This window comes from Nerophis ophidion, linkage group LG15, assembly GCF_033978795.1.
Source record: "Nerophis ophidion isolate RoL-2023_Sa linkage group LG15, RoL_Noph_v1.0, whole genome shotgun sequence".
In the NCBI taxonomy this organism is placed as follows: Eukaryota; Metazoa; Chordata; class Actinopteri; order Syngnathiformes; family Syngnathidae; genus Nerophis; species Nerophis ophidion.
In genome coordinates, this window is record NC_084625.1 from 18,837,259 (window position 1) to 18,849,605 (window position 12,347).

The following is a 12,347-nucleotide window of genomic DNA, read 5'->3' on the forward strand; positions in this document are numbered from 1 at the left end:
ATTTAGTATATATATATATATATATATATATATATATATATATATATATATATATATATATATATATATATATATATATATATATATATATATATATATATAAACAATACTAACTAGTAAATGAAGGAAATGAAGTGTGACAAAACTCAAGGGTGTATGATGTAAGACTATGTGTAAAATTTAACTGAAGTGTGTATTACCAAAGTGTTGAACGAGATACGAGGAAGTCCAGGAGGCAGGCAGGTGATCCAGGGCGAGAGAAAGGCGTCAGAATCCAGGGGCGAGCGAGGAGTCGAGGAACGAAGGAGGCAGTCGGAGTAGACGGAGATCCGGGGAAAAGTGAGACGCACAGCTCACTTACAGGCGACGGACGGTAGGTACACCATGAAAGTTACTAAGTGCCCGCGCCGATCCTTGGGTCCAGCTCGCCCTCATTAATCTCAGGTGTGCAGATTAGCAATTGAGTGCAGGCTTGTCGCTGCGTGGGCGTGCTGCACTCAGCGTGAGCCCAGGGCGAGCAGTCAGATGACGAACTGTGACACTCAGATGCAGGAGGGAAAAGCAGACTGTGCATGCGCCGTAACAGATGACCTCCAAATTCTTCAGGACAACCTAAAATCATCAGCCCGTAGGTTGGGTCTTGGGCACAGTTGGGTGTTCCAACAGGACAATGACCCCAAACACACGTCAAAAGTGGTAAAGGAATGGCTATATCAGGCTAGAATTAAGGTTTTAGAATGGCCTACCCAAAGTCCTGACTTAACACGTGTGGACAATGCTGAAGAAACAAATCCATGTCAGAAAGCCAACAAATTTAGCTGAACTGCACCAGTTTTGTCAAGAGGAGTGGTCAGAAGCTTGTGAATGGCTACCAAAAGTGCCTTATTGCAGTGAAACTTGCCAAAGGACATGTAACCAAATATTAACTTTGCTGTTTTCACGGGCAGGGCGCATTGGAATGGGCCCTCATCCTTGCGCTCTGCTTCTCACCTCGGGACACGCCCACGGCCGCGCACATCCAGGGACACACCATGCGCGTCTCTGCCCTGCAGCAGCCACCAGCTGAAATCATTTACCAGAAATCAGCACACCTGCCTGTATGAAGGAGCTGCCTTCATAAGCCTGCTCAACTTGCCATCAGGCGCCGGAATATGGTCTTCTGTACAGTAAGCGATCATCGGATGCTTTTTGCAATCTTGCTCTCTTTTTGTTTTCCCCCTCCATGTTTCATTGTCGTGTCGATTCTATTGCAGACCTCCGTTCCCGTGTTTGACGCTGCTGTGTGTCTCGTCATTCCTCGTCGCTCACCTGCTTCCCGGACTGCCTCTTGGTTCTCGACCTCCCGCTTGGACTCGGACTTCTCTCTCCCTTGGACTTCCTCGTTTCTCGTTCGACACTTGGTAACACACACTTCAGCTAAACACACACGTAGTCTTACACTATACACACTCTTGGATTGTGTCACACTCTATTTCCTTAGTTTAGTAGTTAATATTGTTTATTATTATTATTATATATATTGACTATATATATATATAATAAATTGGTGAACAATAAACCCCCTCTGGTGTCTGCCGTCATCTCCCCTCTGCAAACCATAACAGATGTATGTATACTTTTGACCCAGAAGATTTGGTCACATTTTCAGTAGACTTATTATAAATTCATTAAAAAAAAAAACTTGATGAATGTTTTTTGTGACCAACAAGTATGTGCTCCAATCACTCTATCACAAAAAAATAAGAGTTGTAGATATTATTGGAAACTCAAACCAGCCATGACATTATGTTCTTTACAAAATATCCTTTGCATCCCTAGGGAGAACTAAATCCCGCATCACCATGCGTCCCAAGCGTGACAGAATGGACCCAGCACCTTGTTCCCCCGCATTGGACCGCAAGGAGTCTTCGTCTCGCAGTCAGGACTTGTCGCTCCCGAAGAACAGCCCAGTCTTCCCCCTCTAAGGTTTGGTAATCCCCGTCACTATTTTTCCAAACAATCTCCCGACTGGGCTGTGAGCCAGAAAGAAACCTGCGCTCTAAACATTTTGCTGCTTCCTTATGATGACGTCATCCGGACACTAGTTATGACGTCATACACCAAGATTTTTTTTTAGATTGTGTTTACTCCCTTTGTCAGCCGCCTACCTTCATTTCTAGAAAAAATCCTTATGAAAATATTTTTTCTAGATTTAGATTTTTTCAGTCCTAGCCGCCTTCTGATTTCCAAGCCCCGCCCCCAGTTACTTTGGCTCCGCCCCCAGTGACGATCGCTCCCACCCAGTCTAAAGTGGGGGGGTGAATAGACTTTTTTCGAGTTGGTCCCCATGAACCATATTAACTCTTTTTCCCCAGGGTCCCCAGTAAGAATGATCAGCACATTACTTCATCAATCCAGAGATTTAAAGACGTGTATGAGCTAACTGGGCAGTGGCCGTTCTACCTAATTACTTTTTTTATGCCTCCACAACCTGTAAAAAGGGTGGTCCTCACAAGCATACTTGCCAACCATCCCGATTTTCCCGGGAGTCTCCAGAATTTCTTCCGATTTCCACCCGAACAACAATATTCGGGGCGCTCCTTCAGTGTACCCTACAACCTTCTGCTCCATACAAACAGCGTGCCGGCCCAGTCACATAATATATGCAGCTTCTACACACACACAAAAGTGAATGCAAGGCATACTTGATCAACAGCCATACAGGTCACGCTGAGGGTGGCCGTATAAACAACTTTAACATTGTTACAAATATGCGCCACACTGTGAGGCCACCCCAAACAAGAATGACAAACACATTTTGGGATAACATCCGCACTGTAACCTGCGGATCATATTCCGTTTAGGTTTTTTAAGTCACGTGTGTTTTTCTGTTAGTCTTGGACTACTTTTATTCCTGTTCATGCACCTGAGTTTGTTACCATAGCAACTTATTACTTTCACCTGCCGCTTGTGCTCTCGACGCACACCTGTTTGTCATCACTGACATTATTATTTAAGCCTGCCTTTGCCGTTCTGTCGGTCTGGCTTTTTTGTTTTTGCATCACGCGACTGCCACGTAAGTTTGTCTTGTCTCCTAGCCCCTGCTAGTTGTCTTAGTCTGTGCTAAGTGTTAGCCTTAACTTCCGGTGCGCTCGGCACCTCATCCAGGCGGTTTGTTTTCTGTTTTTGTACCAGTGTTGTTATTTTTACCTTTAAATCAAGTCCTTACCTGAAAGTCCTGTACGGATTGTCCTTTGCATCCCTGGGAGAACAAAATCCCGCATCACCATGCGACCCGATCGTGACAAGAACAAACACGCAGAAACCCTTTCCGCACTAACTCTTCCGGGACGCTACAATATACACCCCCACTCATGTCATTTCCAAAACAAAAAGTGCAAGATTGTGAGAGACATTTTAAAACAAGCTATTAGTGCACTTTTGTGCAAGATGTCACAAAGATGACATATCAAAGCAACACTAAATTAAAGTGCACTTTTTGTACAGAACGCCACTACAATAGTTTAAAACAAATCAAGTGTACTTTTGTGCATGATGTCACTCAAGATATTTGAATAACTGTCAAATAAAAATGAGCTGCATAATAGGAAATCAAATAGTGTTCGTCCTTCGCCATGTGGTAGGCTACCACGGACATGATCTCCTTTTGTTGTTGACTATTTTTTTCATACGGTGTTGATGTGGAAATGTTTGCCTCGGCATTTTGATGGTGTGGGCGTGTGGCACCAAATGGAGATTTTGACATGCAGAGTAAGCACTCTTCATTTTCTAGCAGGTGTCTTTTCAAATGATGCTACATATTAGCAGTGCTGATACTTGTTGTAGCAACGCTTTTGCCCCACACTTGACAAATTACGGTTGTCATTTCTACATAGTCACACTTGAAGGCAAACCACCGCCAGACGATGAACCCCCTGCTGTTTTTCTTGGGAATTAGTTCTTCCTTCATTTGTTACCAGATTGGCACCTTCTTTTATCTTGTATTACCACTCGCACGGCTCCGCTAGCATCACAGCTAACGTTACCCATGCCTCTACCTCTCTGCTCCGTCAGTACGTATGTGACGTATGTAAGAAGGTGCGCTTGCTGTTTGTGCGAAGGAGACAAAAGAAAGAGCGGGAAGAGCCTGTAGTGTAATGCCAGCAGCTAAAAGCAACTGCGTGAGAACGTATGCTCGAATATCACGATATAGTCGTTTTCTACAAAGCACAGACACAAACCCGCAATATATCGAGTATACCGTATTTCCTTGAATTGCCACAGGGCATATAGTATGCGCCTGCCTTAAATTACTGCCGTGTCAAACTCGCTTCACAAAATAATTAGCGCATGCTTAGTATTACCGCCTGGTCAAACTCGTGACGTCACGGGTGACACTTCCCCTGTCATCATTTTCAAAATGGAGGAGGCTTATTTCAATACCAGTAATTTGAAATCGCATAAAGGGAAGACGATTAAGAGCTATTCAGTAGGATTTAAGGTCCAAACTTACATCACACTTAAATTTTTCTGCATGCCTTTGGTAAGTGCCGGAGTGAGAAGAGGTTTTAAAATAATTAGCGCATGCTTACTTTTACCGCATGCCTTTGGTAAGCGCGGGAGTGAGACAAGGTTTTAAATTAATTAGCGCCCCGGCGGCAATTCGAGGAAATACGGTATTCATTTAGGGCTTCACGGTGGCAGAGGGGTTAGTGCGTCTGCCTCACAATACGAAGGTCCTGCAGTCCTGGGTTCAAATCCAGGCTCGGGATCTTTCTGTGTGGAGTTTGCATGTTCTCCCCGTGAAAGCGTGGGTTCCCTCCGGGTACTCCGGCTTCCTCCCACTTCCAAAGACATGCACCTGGGGATAGGTTGATTGGCAACACTAAATTGGCCCTGAGTGTGAATGTTGTCTGTCTATCTGTGTTGGCCCTGCGATGAGGTGGCGACTTGTCCAGGGTGTACCCCGCCTTCCGCCCGTTGTAGCTGAGATAGGCGCCAGCGCCCCCCGCGACCCCGAAAGGGAATAAGCGGTAGAAAATGGATGGATGGACGGTATTCATTTATCGCCCAGCCCTAGTCTCAAGGTTGGCAAGTATGCCAACAAGTGATGATCAAAAACTTGGTCCCCACGCCAAATGATAACCAGTGTGTGTGTGTGTGTGTGTGTGTGTGTGTGTGTGTGAGACATGTTTTGCAGAGGCAACGTTCAACTGTCGAAGATGAAAACAGACATGTTTGTTGCCCAAGGGGAAGTGGAAACGTGATTTCAGCAGACAAGGCCGAGCCAGTCGGAGCTGCACCGCAGTACGTATATTTGCACACCCCCACCCTCTCCCCCCCTTCCCCCGCACGCCCCTCCCCCCGCGCATCTTATAAAGCCACATATGATGATAATAAACCATATCCGACAAACGCCCATTCATCAAAAGGTTGACCCGTATACACTCCTCCCGCATCCCATGAGCTTTTATCGACTTCTTCTGCAATGACAGGTCAAAGGTCGGATGGAGAAAGAAGCGAAGCGTGACATTTAAAGGGTCGGAATACGAGACGGGAAACACAAATCACGTGCGGGATGGAAGGGAAAATATGTTCGTGCAATGCAGGGAAAATAGGAATTAAAAAAAGCCGCGGTCTTCAGGGTGACACGGCGGGCACCGCGCTCGACAGGCGGTGTGATAAAGGTCGTGGTGGCGTGACCGGTGGGCAGCGTGTCACCTTGCTGGGCGCCCTTTAACACGACGCCGTGATTGATCAGCGGGGAGAGGATTTAGCCATCCGCTCTCACTGAATGGTAAGCAAAACAATATTGGGTCAAGTAATGTCGACTATATGCTATTGCCAGCTGCCTAAACGGGCCGCGGTAGTAATCCTAACAGGAGAAGGTTGGGCTGGGCGATATATGGATATACTCCATATATCGCGGGTTTGTCTCTGTGCGATATAGAAAATGACTATATCGTGATATTTTCACGCAGTTGCCTTTACCTGCGGGCATTACACTTGGTAGGCAGGTATTTATTGTCTTTGCAACAAGTACAACAACATTTTTGTTTACAGCACAAGCCCGTTCAAGATTAGACAAACAAACAGTGTACAGGGTTACAGAACTGGAACACTGATGGGTCGCCACGAGGTGCCCCGTAAAAGATGGGAAAAGGTCAAATACAATCTAGACTGGAGTCCTAAGGGGGGCCCAGTCTGGAGTGGGAAAAAAAACCTCCGTGCAATGCACACAAACACGTTACATTTAATCACGACAAACTCGCAACAGAGGGGCGGGGAGTTGGGGCCCTGGAAGGCGACTGCTGCTTTGAAGTGCTGCCATCCGACCATCACCCGGAGGGGGGAAAGCGGGGGGGGGGGTTTGGGGGCGTGAATGCCCAATCGTCTTGGGTGTGATGATGTAATGTTTTTCAGACTGAAGCCGATCTGCAAAAGTTCGACTCCAGGTGTCGTTGAGGAGGGAGGGAGGTCAAAAGTGTCAATCATTGAGATGTTTTCAGGGGTGCCCCATAAAAGATGGGAAATGGTAAAATACAATCTAGACTGGGGTCCTAAGGGGGGCCCAGTCTGGAGTGGGGAAAAAACATCCATGCAATGCACATATAAACACGTTACATTTAATCACGAAAAACTCGCAACAGAAGGGCGGGGAGTTGGGGCCCTGTAAGGCGACTGCTGCTTTGAAGTGCTGCCATCCGACCATCACCCCGAGGGGAAAAAGCGGTTGTGAGGGGGGGGTTTGGGGCGTGAATTCCCAATCGTCTTGGGTGTGATGATGTAATGTTTTTTAGACTGAAGCCGATCTGCAAAAGTTCAACTCCAGGTCTCCTGTCCAAAGGCAAAACCCAGTAACTCAATTTTGGTCAAAACTTTGCTGATAATTTTTTGAGTTCCTAGGTGATATGCTTTACATTAGTGTATGCGATATTGTAATTTGTTCCGTAAGTAAGCTGTTACGCGCATGGCAGGACCTAGCAACTACCACATAACCGCGTAGATACAACAGAAAAACCTAGTATCTCAAGGGACCAACCGGAGCTTCTTTGTCAGCCGCCTTATTGTCTTTAATCAGACATTTGCACGAATGGGGGCCGACGGTCAACCTGATTATGTGATATTATGGCACGAGGGGATATTTGGAAGATTGGCCCAGGACGTTGGCAAGCACCTTCATTAAATGTATTGTTCTTGATTCTTCCCCTTGCATACTCTTTTGGGCAGATAACTGTGGAGGTCAAAATAAAAACTGGACGCTGTACACGGCTCTTGCCCAATGTGCAAACGCAGGATGGGGCCCACCCGAGATTGTAATAAAATATCTGGAGAAAGGGCACACGTTCATGAGAGCAGATTCAATCCATGGCTCAATCGGCAAGAAAATGAAAGCTCAAGAAAACATCTATACGTTTGATGACTCTGTAGATCTTTGTAAGACAGCATCAAGATAGATTGGTTTTCCTTTGTTTTCTCAAAATCAGCTAGAAGTGAGTTACTAGGTTTTGCCTTTGGGCGGGAGAGGTGTCGTTGAGGAGGGACGGAGGGAGGTCAAAAGTGTCAATCATTGAGGTGTCCTCGGGGGTTTTTTCAGAACAGCCTGGTCCTGTTTCCACAGCGTCAAAGCCGTTCGAGGGAGTTTGTTTTCCGCGAGCAGACAAAAACAATGACTTGTCTGTTCTATTCGTCCGTGCTGGGTGCTCTCAAATTCCATTCAATTCTCCTTTTCAGCAAGCTTCTACACTGCACTACAGCAGGCTTGGGCAATGATTTTGACTCGGGGGCCAAATTTTGAGAAAAAAATGTCTATTTTTAGAAACGCTAATACAAAACCTCACAATAATGTCTCATTGAATGCTAAAAACTTTATGACAAACCGCCTTAAAAAAACGAAATTAAATTTTTATTTTTTTTACTGAATGAGACACCCAGAATGTACATGCAAATAAAGAATGTGGGATTTACAATATTAACTATGAACGATAAAACACTGGATATTGACAACATATGAACGTCACACCCCCTCTCCATCCACATATTTTACAATCAAGCGAAACGCAACAAAAATGCAACAAACAGTGAAATATATACGCGAAGGGTACAAAATAAACCCACCTACAATCGGATACATCTGATATATCCCTAGGCTTTAGAACTTTGTTGTAAAAATCTCCTTCCGCGTCTGTCCCTGGCACCCACATTTCAGGCTCTGGAAACACTCTGTGGAAACACTCCCCAAACACACTGCTTGGTGCCCTGTCTGAGCTGCTGTGACTCACATTACCATAGCAACTAATTAGATGACCATAGTAACTAATTAGATGACCATAGTAACTAATTAGATGTCCATAGTAACTAATTAGATGACCATAGTAACTAATTAGATGTCCATAGTAACTAATTAGATGACCATATTAACTAATTAGATGACCATAGTAACTAGTATATTATGCAAAAGCACGGATTCCAACCATTGAAATACTTTGTCTAGTTGAAGACTTCCGGTCATTAGAAAACATCACTGCACATCATAATGGGAATTACGCTTTCCATCTTAAAGATCTAAAAAATATATTTGGGAATGTCCGGCTGGGCATATTGAAAAACTTAACGGTTCTCCGACCACCACCTAACATTCATTCATTATTCATTCACCGGCACCGGGGGCAAGGGTGAAGTGTCCTGCCCAAGGACACAACGGCAGCGATTTGGATGTCAATAGGCGGGGAGCGAACCTGCAACTCTCAGGTTTCTGGCACGGCCGCTCTACCCTTTACGCCATGCCGCCCCAAATCCTTTGGACTCACGCACCTGATTTGTTTAGGACTCATGCACCTGTGTTAATCATGTCACTATTATTTAAGCTTGTAGTTGCCAGGCAGTCGGGCTGGCATCTTTGTTCTTTTCATGCTCTGTTCATGCTAGTTTTTTCACGCCAAAGTTCATGCTGCTCCTTCATGCCGTAGACTCATGCTCGTTTTCCTGTCAAGTAAGTTTTGTTTATTGTCCAAAGTTTTGTCTACGCTGTGTTTCCGCCTTGTGCGCGCCTTTTGTTTATACTTTTTTGTCGCTTCTGAGTTCAAAATTAAATCATGTTTTTACCGGCACGCCTTGTCCCGAGTAGTCCGTCTGCCTCCTGAAAGAACGACCCCGCAGCAAGCTGGGACTCTCCCGTCTTGACAGAATGATTCCAGCCCGACTGCCTAGCAACTACAAAGTACAAGCTTAAATAATAGTGACATGATTAACACAGGTGCGTGAGTCCTAAACAAATCAGGTGCGTGAGTCCAAATGAGTACAGGTGAAACCAATGAGTTGTCATGGAAACAAAACAAGGGAAGGAAAAAACAGGAACTAAAGGAGCGTTAAACAAAACAGAACTGTCAGGCTTGCCACTGACAGTTTTTTTGTGTTTCAGTTTTTCCTCTGTGTGTTCTTAGTATTTCCTGTCCTTAGTTCCTGTCAGCACTCTTATTTTGGTTCAGCTTCCTGTTTGTCCCTCTGTGTGCTGTTTTCCCTCAGCCGCGGCTGATTGGCAGCTGGCCACACCCGTTGTCAATCAGCCCGCTCCTATTTGTACCTGCTTTGTCTTGAGTCAGTTGCTGGATTATTGTTGTTGCCACATGTCGCATTTGTCTTTGCTACCTGTCGTGTCTTGATGTGTCAATGCAATTTTTGCGGTAAACTATGTTTGATAGCGGTTTTTAGCTTATTGCCTTTTGTTCCCTGCTTCCGTTTTGTTTTCTAAGTACAAGTACGACTTCTGTTTTCCATGCTAAAGTTCCTTTTGGTTTTCTAGCTCCCATGCTGGCTCTCTAAGTTTGTTTTCGCCCACGTGCATGCTTTTTGTTTGTACCCTTTGTTTGGTTTTGTTCTAGTATTTTATATTCAAACCGTGTTTTCTCACTCCATGCCTGCCTCCGTCTCTGCACCTTGGGGTTCGACACAAACAAACTCTGACAAGACTTTAACTAAAAAAATCATGATCACAGGACATGACACAAAAGTTCACTTTATTTGTGTTAAACTATTGTGGTGGTGTTCTGTACAAAAACATGCACTTTAATTTAGTGTTTTGATATGTCATCTTAGTGACATCATGCACAAAAGTGCACTAATAACTTGTTTTAAAATGTCTCTGACAATCTTGCACTTTTTGTTTTGAAAATGACATGAATGTTTGTGCCACTGCTTAATAACTGTTTAATAAATACAATTTTTGTCAAATGACTTAGTTGTGATTTTCTTCTCTGCATGAAAGTTTAAAATGAGCATATATTAAACAATCAATCATTCAATCAATGTTTACTTATACAGCCCTAAATCACTAGTGTCTCAAAGGGCTGCACAAACCACTACGACATCCTCGGTAGGCCCACATAAGGGCAAGGAAAACTCACACCCAGTGAAACGTCGGTGACAATGATGACTATGAGAACCTTGGAGAGGAGGAAAGCAATGGATGTCGAGCGGGTCTAACATGATACTGTGAGAGTTCAATCCATAATGGATCCAACACAGTCGCGAGAGTCCAGTCCAAAGCGGATCCACCACAGCAGCGAGAGTCCCGTTCACAGCGGAGCCAGCAGGAAACCATCCCAAGTGGAGGCGGATCAGCTGCGCAGAGATGTCCCCAGCCGATACACAGGCAAGCAGTACATGGCCACCGGATTGGACCGGACCCCCTCCACAAGGGAGAGTGGGACATAGGAGAAAAAGAAAAGAAACGGCAGATCAACTGGTCTAAAAAGGGTGTCTATTTAAAGGCTAAAGTATACAAATGAGTTTTAAGGTGAGACTTAAATGCTTCTACTGTGGTGGCATCTCGAACTTTTACCGGGAGGGCATTCCAGAGTAATGGAGCCCGAAATGAAAAAGCTCTATAGCCCACAGACTTTTTTGGGCTTTGGGAATCACTAATAAGCCGGAGTCCTTTGAACGCAGATTTCTTGCCGGGACATATGGTACAATACAATCGGCAAGATAGAATGGAGCTACACCGTGTAGTATTTTATACGTGAGTAGTAAAACCTTAAAGTCACATCTTAAGTGCACAGGAAGCCAGTGCAGGTGAGCCAGTACAGGCGTAATGTGATCAAACTTTCTTGTTCTTGTCAAAAGTCTAGCAGCCGCATTTTGTACCAACTGTAATCTTTTAATGCTAGACATGGGGAGACCCGAAAATAATACGTTACAGTAGTCGAGGCGAGACGTAACAAACGCATGGATAATGATCTCAGCGTCTTTAGTGGACAGAATGGAGCGAATTTTAGCGATATTGCGGAGATGAAAGAAGGCCGTTTTAGTAACGCTTTTAATGTGTGCCTCAAAGGAGAGAGTTGGGTCGAAGATAATACCCAGATTCTTTACCGTGTCGCCTTGTTTAATTGTTTGGTTGTCAAATGTTAGAGTTGTATTATTAAATAGAGGTCGGTGTCTAGCAGGACCGATAATCAGCATTTCCATTTTTTTGGCGTTGAGTTGCAAAAAGTTAGCGGACATCCATTGTTTTATTTCAGTAAGACACGCCTCCAGCTGACTACAATCCGGCGTGTTGGTCAGCTTTAGGGGCATGTAGAGTTGGGTGTCATCAGCATAACAGTGAAAGCTAACACCGTATTTGCGTATGATGTCACCTAGCGGCAGCATGTAGATGCTGAAGAGTGCAGGGCCAAGGGCCGAACCCTGGGGAACTCCAACACGTTACCTTAACGTAGTCCGAGGTCACATTGTTATGGGAGACACACTGCATCCTATTAGTAAGATAAGAGTTAAACCAAGACAGGGCTAAGTCTGACATACCAATTTGTGTTTTGATACGTTCTAATAAAATATTATGATCGACGGTATCGAAATGCAGTATGAAGAAGAATGTTTTAATGTAGACACATAGAATCATCATACCGCTGTGATAATATGTTCCAAGTGTTCATTCAAGGCTAAGGTAAAATATGGAGATATACATCATGTATCCCGATATGGCCTAAAAATATCGAGATATTTAAAAAAGGCTGTATCGCCCAGCCCTAAGAGAAGGCACTATTTGTTAACACACTAGACTCATTTTTGAACATCGCTACAATCAGGAGTTGGCACAGTTAAGTAGTATTCAGATGTTTACTTATGTTCATTTAGCATGCCAGTACATTAACTAATTTTGCAGTCAAATAAGTTGGTGGTTTACACACGCTAACTTTTTTTGCTAAATTTGCCGGTATACACCGCCGGGTCACGAGTTGGTACTTGACATACGCTAACAGTTAGCATCCTGCATGTTCGCTTCTTTTTAGCCAAATCTGCGCCAGGTATACACAGTCATGGAATTTTGTAGTTGATACATGCTAACTAGTCATACATTTTGGAGG